The sequence below is a fragment of the Marmota flaviventris genome, chromosome 8 (assembly GCF_047511675.1).
Source record: "Marmota flaviventris isolate mMarFla1 chromosome 8, mMarFla1.hap1, whole genome shotgun sequence".
Taxonomy (NCBI): domain Eukaryota; kingdom Metazoa; phylum Chordata; class Mammalia; order Rodentia; family Sciuridae; genus Marmota; species Marmota flaviventris.
In genome coordinates, this window is record NC_092505.1 from 93,454,443 (window position 1) to 93,464,441 (window position 9,999).

Here is a 9,999-nt window from a genome sequence, read left to right on the forward strand (position 1 = left end):
TGTTTATTTCTTTACTTCATTGATGCTGACTATTTTTGTTGAGGTGTTCTGTACTTTTCCACACTATGAGGTGTTAGGGAAGGGACACATTCTGTGATGGGATTTCAGCCCACCATCTTATTCAGTTCAGCGCTTATTTATTCATATGTCTATGTTCTTCTGACAGGCTATACATTTCAGAAAGACAGAGTGCCTGACACATGATATGTGTTATTTTTCTTTTTTAAGGTCTGAAAAAAATAGAAGGGGGTGGACACCAAGAAGTTATTCAATTTCATCAAAATATACACTTTTCACTCAAAGTATGTAGGAGCATGTAACTGAACATTGAGTATGCAAGATAAAATTGTATATATTTTCCAACCATTTCTGACCTCATCTCAACTAAAATCTTGCTTTTTCCTAGTCTTTCTTCCAACTCTTCATTTCTCAAGTCAAAGTACTTTGGATGCAAAATAGCACTCAAAAATCTCACTATTTTACCAATTCTCCTTTTCCTCCCCTCTTGGTAATTATAGGCACATCCTTTTACTCTTCCCAGAAAGTTCCTTTAGAATTCATACCACCACCACCTTCCAAAACAAATCAAAACACCTTCAGGTCCTGAAGATTATGTGAAAACAGCCAACTCCTTTTGTAAAAATTTCTTTCCTGACAAGGTTAAAAAAAAATAAAGTATTCTGCTCCAAATCTGTATCACAGTGTTCCTCTGAAAAGCATTACTTGTCATAGGACGTTACATTCGAGTAAATAAAACTACTTGTTCTTTTCCTGTGCCGTTTTGTGAACAAGAAGAGGAGATGCCCTTAAGGTTTCATTAATGGACATGCAGACAGTGTGAGCCCCTCATCATTCTCTTCCCTGATACAAACAATCCACAAGGCCTCTGCCACCTGTTCTTGACCAGAAACCCAGGTTTGCTATCATTTTGTGGCCTCCCACTTTTGGCAAAGTATTGGTTGAATTTTTTTTTAATTTACTTTTTACTTAGTTCTGATACTCTGTTATCCTTTCTGGCAGCTTTTAAAGTTATTACTTTCTTATATGCATTTGAAATCTTTTAACTAGGGAGCCTTGTTAAAATTAAATAAATGTATAAACATGAAGTCTCCAGAAAGGGAGAGATGGATGCCAAACACTAAAGAGAAGTGTTTTAGACTATTTTGAAATTTTAGAAAAAGGTCAATTAGCCCAACTCTTGACTGTGAAAATGATTATGAGGAAGACAAGACACTAAACTGGAGGAAGCCCAGTCAGCTTCCTGGACATAATAATTAAGTTCAAATGGATGGATTAGTATAACTAATTAATTTACAGTTAAAAATAATTTTTACATTGCTTATTTGAATACTATTTGATAGATGAAAATTAAAGATCAAAAAATTACGAAGGGAGAAAATAAATGCAAAACAATAGAATGGGATTTATAATAGGCAAAAGAACGATCTGGCAAAGATGTGAAGGTTTTATTCCCTGGGAGATATGAATGTATTACCTTATATAGCAGAATGTACTTTGCAATTGTGATTAGGATTAAATTCAGGATCTTAAAATAAGGAAAGCATCCCTGAGTACTCTGATATGCTCTGTAGTACCACAAGGGTTTTTTTTTTTTTAAAGGCTCAGTGTGAGAGAAGGCCGCACAGGGGGTGGGGGGGGGGGCAGCGGATGTTGGAGTGATGTGGCCATGATTTGAAGACCCCAGCAGCTGCTCCTGGGGAGGAGGCAAGGAATACATTCTCTCCTAGCACCTCCAGAAGGACCCAGTCCTGCCAGCACCTTGACTAGAGTCTGATGAGACTGGTTTTGAACTTCTGACCTCCAAAACTGTATGATAATGAGTTTATGTTGCTTTAAACCAAGACATTTGTGGTAATTTGTTACAGCAGCGATGGGAAACTAACACAGAATTTAAATGTATTCCACAAAGGCCTTACCTCAAAATAAGCTGCAAATATTGGACGATAAAGTCTGAGGTGGAATGTTTTCTTTGTTGCTCTCTTAAAATATATGATGGCATTATTTCTCAATATTATATTGTATGGTTTGGGTGATATTTAACTTGTAGAATTATTTCATGTTACTATTTAAAGTTCTGTATTTGGATACACATGAGTGGGAAATTCTCCATAGCCCTCTGCAACATAAATTAATTTTTTTAAATAACATCTCTGATGTAATTACATCTCAGTGGCTTTATAAAATAAAGCCCCATTATTGTGAAAACTGGGATGTTATTTGAAATGTTAGTATCTGTGATCAAGATGTTTACTACATCAAGGAAAACTACCAATTCCCAGAGAGTTTTCACACCTGAAAATTAACCCAATTTGTTTTGCAAATCTGTTATGCAAATTACAAAATCAATCACAACAGAGGCCTCTTAACAAAGTATTTTCCAAAAAGATTAAAGATTCCCTACAGAGGTCAGTTCCTTAAATGTCCCTCAATGCAAATGCATATATTTAATAGTGTTTTCTGAGACTAGTCATTTAACCAATGCTTCACTATGTAAAGTTTTTTGAGGTATTTGCCTGATATGAGAGAAGCTGTATAATATCATATTGTAACCAAGTTTTCGTTCTTTCTTATAGGGTGTAGATTTTATATTTGTAGAGTTCTTTGGGGGTATGCCATGGTCAAGTGTGTGGGGGTTCTAGAGCCAGATCACCTGGATTAAATTCAGTGCAGCCATTTGTGACCTCAGGTCAATTATTTAATCTGATTCATTAAGAAAATGGAGGAAATTATAACACCTAGTTCATGGGATAGTTTTGAGGGATAAATAAGTTAAAGTATAAAAAGTACTTATTGACAAAACAAGACCTTGTACCAATAAACCCTCTGTAGCTATTATCATTAAAGTCAGAAAAATAAAATAATAGTAAACCCAACTCATATATAGAGATATAGCTTTCATTTTGTAGTCAGCAAATAGTTATTATGTTTTACTACATTCCAGGCAGTAAAATATCAGCATTATTTATTATGAAATGAATCTCTCTTAGGCCTAATTGATAGCCTGTGGGGGGCTAAGACTTCCCCAGAGGTAAATATATTTTAAACTTATGTAATATTATCAGTCACCAAAATTTAACATGAACAAGTTCAGGGACAGGGCTTATAGCTGAGAAGTATATCATGTTCCAAAATAATCAGGGTTTTCATCCTAAGCCTGACTATGAGCTCACAAGTCTTAGAATCTTAGACTACAAAAAGTATTTTGAAGTCACTATAAGAGGGGTATTTTTTTTAAAGAGAAGGATAGTGAAAATTCTGGTAAAAGAAATTTGCCAGTATTTAAAAAAGGGATAGAGTTGTGACTGAATATTTTTAATATATATTCAGTATAGGACTAGCTGATGACTGAGCAGCACTTTTAGAAGACATGCAAAATAGAAAAAGTTATCACCAGCATCTACTGTTTGGCTCCTTTCACCTTAAGGAAATACATAATATTCAACAGGAACTTCATGTTCACAGGGCACCGTGGCACATACCTCTAATCCCAGCAGCTCAGGAGGCTGAGACAGGAGGACCACCAGTTCAAAGCCAGCCTCAGCAATTTAGTGAGGTCCTAAACAACTCAGCAAAACTCTGCTCTAAATGAAATACAAAAAGGGTTGGGGATGTGACTCAGTGGTTAAGCTTCCCTGAGTTCAAAACCTGGTACCAAAAATAAAAGGAAAAAAAAAACAAAACTTGTGTTCAAATGCAAGCATTTGCTTAATATAATAAACCATCCAGCAAGAACTTGACCACCATTGTGGGTATTAATTTGTAACTAGTTTGGAAGGAAAAGTCTGGAAAATTGTAATTGTTAATTTTCTTTATAACAACATTAATTTGATATATCACTCCCACCTGGGCTTTGGCAGGAACTCAATAGAGTTCCAAAGTTTTATATTTGAATCCTCCATACTTCCCTCCATGCTATTTGTCATTTGTTTGACCATAGTTCCAATCAGAGCAACCCCTGCATATCCTCTAGCTCTCTGCTTACATTCTTGCTTCACTTGGGGCACAGGAACATCCCTGAGAGCTCTCAAGCCTGGCATTCCTTATACACAGGTGTAGCTGTTTCTTTCTGAGATTTTTCCACTTCCTTTCATATTGTAGTCAGAGGCAGGAAAAATCAGAAGGGGACAGTGACAGAGAAGCCAGTCTCCTAATACAAATTATCCTCTTCTTTATTTTAGCGATGGTAGTTCGTATTGAACTGGACATGCAAGTTCTTAACTAGAGAATATCTGTCCCAACTTGTTTGGAGTCAGGTGTCACCACACTGTTTTAACTCATGGAATATGAGAACTAATTTGTGCAAATTTTTAGGTATTATTTTTCAAAAAGGAGATGTTGTCTCTCTCCACTCTTACTGATAGACACTGTAGGTATATTGAATACACTGAATAGTAACCATTCATTGTACTAGCAAAACCTTTGGTCAAATGTTTATTTTCAATAACTCAGAGGACTCACCATGTGCCAACAAAGGCTGAATCTCCACCAGAAGCAGCAATAAAGGTCACATGATTGATCAATATATTGATGCACTTTGCTACTTTTAGTAAGGAATTATAGGAGAAAGTAGAAGTCAGACAGGAATTCGCCAGATGACAACTTTTCCTACTGTTATGGTTTAGATATTAGGTGTCCCCCAAAACTCTCATGTGTGAGACAATGCAAGTTTAGAGGTGAAAATATTGGGGTATGAGAACCTTAACCTAATTTGTGTGTTAGTTAGTATACTTGACTGTATTAACTGGGTGATAAGTGTAGACAGACAGGGTGTGACCACAGGAGGTGAGTTGCTGGGGGAATGCCTTTGGGATATGCATTTTGTCCTTGGTGAGCAGAGCTCTCTCTGCTTCCTGATTGCCAGGTCCTGAGCTGCTTTTCTCCTCCATACCCTTCCATAGTGGTGACCTGCCTACCTTCAAGCCCAGAGCAATGGAGTAAGCCATCCATAGACTGAGATCTCTAAAACAATATGCTCCAAATACATGTTCCCTCCTGTAAAATTATTTTTGTTAGGTCTTTTGGTCACAGCGGAAAAAAAGCTGCCTAAAACACCTGCCTCGCAGGGCATAGGCATGGCACTAATGGTCCACCTTCAATAAGGCACACAGACAACACACCAGGGAGTGTATTAATAGTACACAGGGAGGGCCTTGAGTTCCTAGATGACCTCACATACAAATGGTCGCCTTCTCTGAATTATTGACCTTACACTGGAATGAGGAAAAAGTGCTTTTATCTTGTTTGCGCTAGGATATTCCTGGGTCTCTTGAAGCATCTCAGCTTGTTAATTAACCGATGTAGCAGTCAGTAATCCAAAGGAGGCTGCATCATAATGAAATACATGGCATTGGCTAAGTATTGTAAAATGGGCACCAAGAAAATAGACATTGTAGGTATATTGAATACACTGAATAGTAACCATTCATCATACTTTAGCAAAACCGTTGGTCAAATGTTTATTTTCAGTAACTCAGAGGACTCACCATGTGCCAACCAAGCCTGAATCTCCACAAGAAGCAGTGATAAAGGTCAGATGATTGATTAATATATTGATGCACTTTGCTACTTTTAGTAAGGAATTATAGGAGAAAGTGGAAGTCAGACAGGAATTAGCCAGTTGACAAGCAGAGATAGAAGAGATAATAATTCTGCTGAGGGAGACTGTCTTTGCCTCAGTCTGTTATCTAGTTGACTGACAGTCCAATAGCTTGGGGCCTCATTGGGTTGCAAAAGCAAACTGTTTTTGAACCTGTAACAGCAGGAAACAATAATCACTTTCAGTTAGCTTGATGCAGTCCTGTTTCAAAAATCAGATTGCCTTCTTATTTGAGGTTTTTGTTTTGTTTTTTGGTTGGGAAGTTTCTTCAGTTGCTTCCATTCAGAGGAAGCAGCAGAGATTAGATGAGCTGTGTTTGTAAAGACCATTAAATAAATAAGTGTTGGAAAGCTTAAAATTCTGCGTAGATGAAATATTTGGTTTTGGTTATTCGCATGAAATTGATGGAGCTTATTAGATGCTAAGAGGTTCTGAAAAGATTTTACTTTCAAAGAAACTATAGTCTGGCCTAACAAAGCCTGTGGATTTTTGTTTGTTTTTGATCTTCAAATAGGTATATTCCAAATCACAAAATAACAAGAAATAGAGATGCTAGGCTCTTGGATGGAATAGAAATAAGATGCTTACGTGCACTAAAGATGAATAAGAGAGAAATGAATTTCTAATTTGTGTGTGAGCCACTGTATTCATTTCTATTAATTTCAACATATACATAGATTTGTACAACCACAATCAGAATCAGGACACAAACAGAATTCATCAGTGAAACCATCCAGGCCTAGATCTTTCTTTCCTGGAAGGTTTTTTAAACCATTATTCTGATTTCTTTGATATAATTATAAGACATTTTGTACCTAAGATCTTTCTTTTATAATATAAGCTTTTCATGCTATGAAATTCCTCCTAAGCACTGATTTAAATGAAGTCAACAAATTTTGATGTGTTGTGTTTTCATTTTCACTTAATTCAAAAATCTTTTCTAATTTCTCCTGAAACTTCTTCTTTGACCATAAATTATTTAGAAATTTTGATGAGCTTTTACTATCTATCTGAATCTATCTTCAGATTTCTAGTTTCACTGATATCTACATTCTAGTATTGAGATTTTAATTTCAGCTATTGTATTCTTTGATTATATTCATTGACTTATTCTTTCTATCTTCTATTTCTTTGTTGAGACTTTCTATTTATCCATTTATTTGAAGAGTGTTCACAATTGTTCCTTGCAACATTTTGACAATAGGTACTTTAGCATCCTTGACAGGTAATTTCCAATATCACCTGTGTTGATTGTGTTTTTCCTTGTGAGCTTAAATGCTCTTGAGTCTTTAAATTCTGAGGTACTCAGTATTCTGTCCTGGAAATTTTTAATATTTTGATTTGAGGTTCTATGATTTGTTAAGTCTTATTAAATATGAGAAAAGTTGATATTTTTATTTTCTAAGGAATTAACAGGCTATGTTCAGGTCAGGCCTTTCAAGCATGGGCTGTAATTTCAATATCAGTTTGTGTTAAAGCCATGACCTGTGCTATTCAGAACTATCTCCTTGTGAATAGCACCCAGCTGCCTGTCTGGAATCTGAAAATGCTCTATCCAGTAGAACAGTTCTCAAAGTCTATGGCAGGCTTATTAGCATCATATAGACACATGTACAGCTCAGTAGTAAAACCAGGAGATCATAAAAAGATTTATGGAATTACTCTTCTAAGCTGCTCCCACTCTGATCTCTGCTGCAATTTCCAGATCTCTGAAGTCCCCCCTTTCTGTGCTTTGTCCTGAAAGTTGGATGCTCAGTTATCCAAGTCTACCATAGACTTCCATTGCCATGTCCAAATCTGGGACCAAGTGGCAGAAAAAGTTAGAATATAAAAATAAAGTTTTTCTTTACCTTCTTGGAACTATAACCCAACAACTATAAAGACACTGACAGTCTTCCTGCAGTCTACTCTTCTCTAAAAGGGTTTATTCCCCTGGGCTTCATTTTCTCTAAAGGATTTTAGGAAGATTTTTGTTTCCCATTTTATTGTTTAAGTTTTCTGTAATAAGCATATAGTGATTGAACCATGATATATAATTGTTTTATTAAGATCACAAATCCATCCTGCAAGAAGCTCATAATCAAATAAGAAAAATGAGTTAGATATAATAAAAGTCCAAATTTAAGAAGTATAACCATAAACAGAGAGGCAGCATGAGTGAAATCAAAGAGAATAGAACAAAGACCAAGGAAAGCTTCACAATGAAGGAAGTTTTGAACTATGGCTAAGGAAGTGGAGAAATGGGAAAGAATATTTTAGGATAGGAAAATCTTGAATCAGGTTAAAGACATGAAAAACTGGGATGGCCAAAAGGAACAAATTCCCAATACATTAATGCAATACTTTTAATACATAAAAATTTTCATAATGAGAAAAAGGTCTTACTGTTCATGTACAAAGCTTTCATAATTAGAACACCAATTGGTGTTCACATACACAATTATATATTACCCTTAATAGTGTGGATCTTAATATAGTTCGAAAATCTAAAACTACGAAAGCAAGATGGTTGGCTTTAAATAAAATCGGAGCCTACATTTTATTTTTGGTGCCACTGGCAGCCTTCCTACAGTCTACTGTTCTCATCCTCTACCTTCGAAGTCTGCCCTGTGTTTCATTCCTTTTCTCACCTTATAGTTAAGTAATTGCTAAGGAAACATCAGGAGATTGTATTTTAATATGCTATTTCTCCCAGAGATATTTGCATTTCAATAAGTTTCTCTTCTAGGTTAAATCTTCAGGACCCAAAGGAATAAATCTCTAATGATGAAAATGACAGGTCAAGGGGTGAGGCATCCAGGGACCCAGTTTAGCCTCATAAGCCCTTTCTGCTGTCCTGTCTATGGGCTCTTCCAGAGAAGTCCTTTCATTCCTATCTCATGGGAATGAGGCAAAGGAGACAAATATGAAAAAACACAAAGCCAAAAAAAGTTACATAAGATGTTTCTCGATATCCTTCCTAAAATTTATTACTCAAGCAATTTTCCCTCCCTATAAATAGGGGAAAAGGTGAAACAATTTGCATATCATTTTATTACTTCATTAACTGCAACTGCAATGTCTGAATTGTAGACTAAATGTGCACATTCTGAAAGGATCCTTAAAGTACAAAATACATCTACGTGTTTCTATCTACATTTATCATAATAACATTAATATAATCAACTAATTCTGTTTATGTGACTATATTATTTAATATTCCTATACAGCGATTGGAAAATTAAATTTAATTATAGCTATTTACTTTTAAAATTACAATGCCTGTAACTCTAAGGCCAAAATTAAATATATACATCTGCTGAAGTGCAATACAGTTTTAGAAATCTTATTTTTACACTACTTTAAATCCCATATAATAAATGAGTCTCTATGTATAGATACATAAGAATAAATCTGAACATATACTTTATTCTCCATAAAATGTAAATTTTATATTAATACACTACAGTGCCTGCATTAAAATGAAGATTTTTATCATAATTTTAGTTTATGGAGTTAATAGAAGCAAAAAAATCACAAAGCAAAACCATGGGAAAAAATTCAAACTTAGGATGAATGGCACAAGTCTACCTATAATAAGGAATTGGACCTGCATATTTTCACTGACTTGAATCAACCTCACCAACATTTAATCATTGAGCACTCCTATCAATAACCCACACTGCTGTTAATTAGACTTTATTTCATTGGTCCTGTCCCCTTCCCTGTGTCCTAATCCCATGGGGTTTCTTTTGTAGAGTTTTGTCTGCAGTAGCATCCTTAGCTGATATCCTCTACCTCAGGACTTTGCTTTCTCTAATCATATCGTGAATGGAAAAGAATATTGCTTTGGATTTTGCTACTGATTTTATCCCTTTGTATAAATATGCTCAATTGGAGGGAAAATAATTTGTTTCTGTGTCCATCTCTGCAACTAGAACCAAAGTCCTTACTCAGACTGAACTGTGGCTACATTGGGCTCTGCACAAGGTGACTTTTGGGCATTGGAGTCTGCACAAGATTCTGTTCTGTAGCTCAACAAAAGTGGATGCTTCAAGTATTCCTTTAACGTATATTTAAAATATAAGACAGCATAATGCAAGAAAGGGAGGTAGAAGAGCACTTCTTAGTGCTTAGCCTGTTTTTAATTGTCTTGGAAAATTCAGCTGTTTTGCAAAATTCTCTTACTGAAGTGAAATAAGAACTTTTTGGTTCTGAGACCCACCTTGCTGTGACATACTTCTTTGGATCATCTTTGGCTGCTCAAGTACACCTTGCCTTTATTCTCACCTTCTGTTCCAAGTGGCCTATCAAAATATTTTTGTATATTTGTAGCATCTCTATACTGGACCAGCTTTAGACATTCAATTTTATCCATTTCATAAGAAATCTAGTATCTAGAA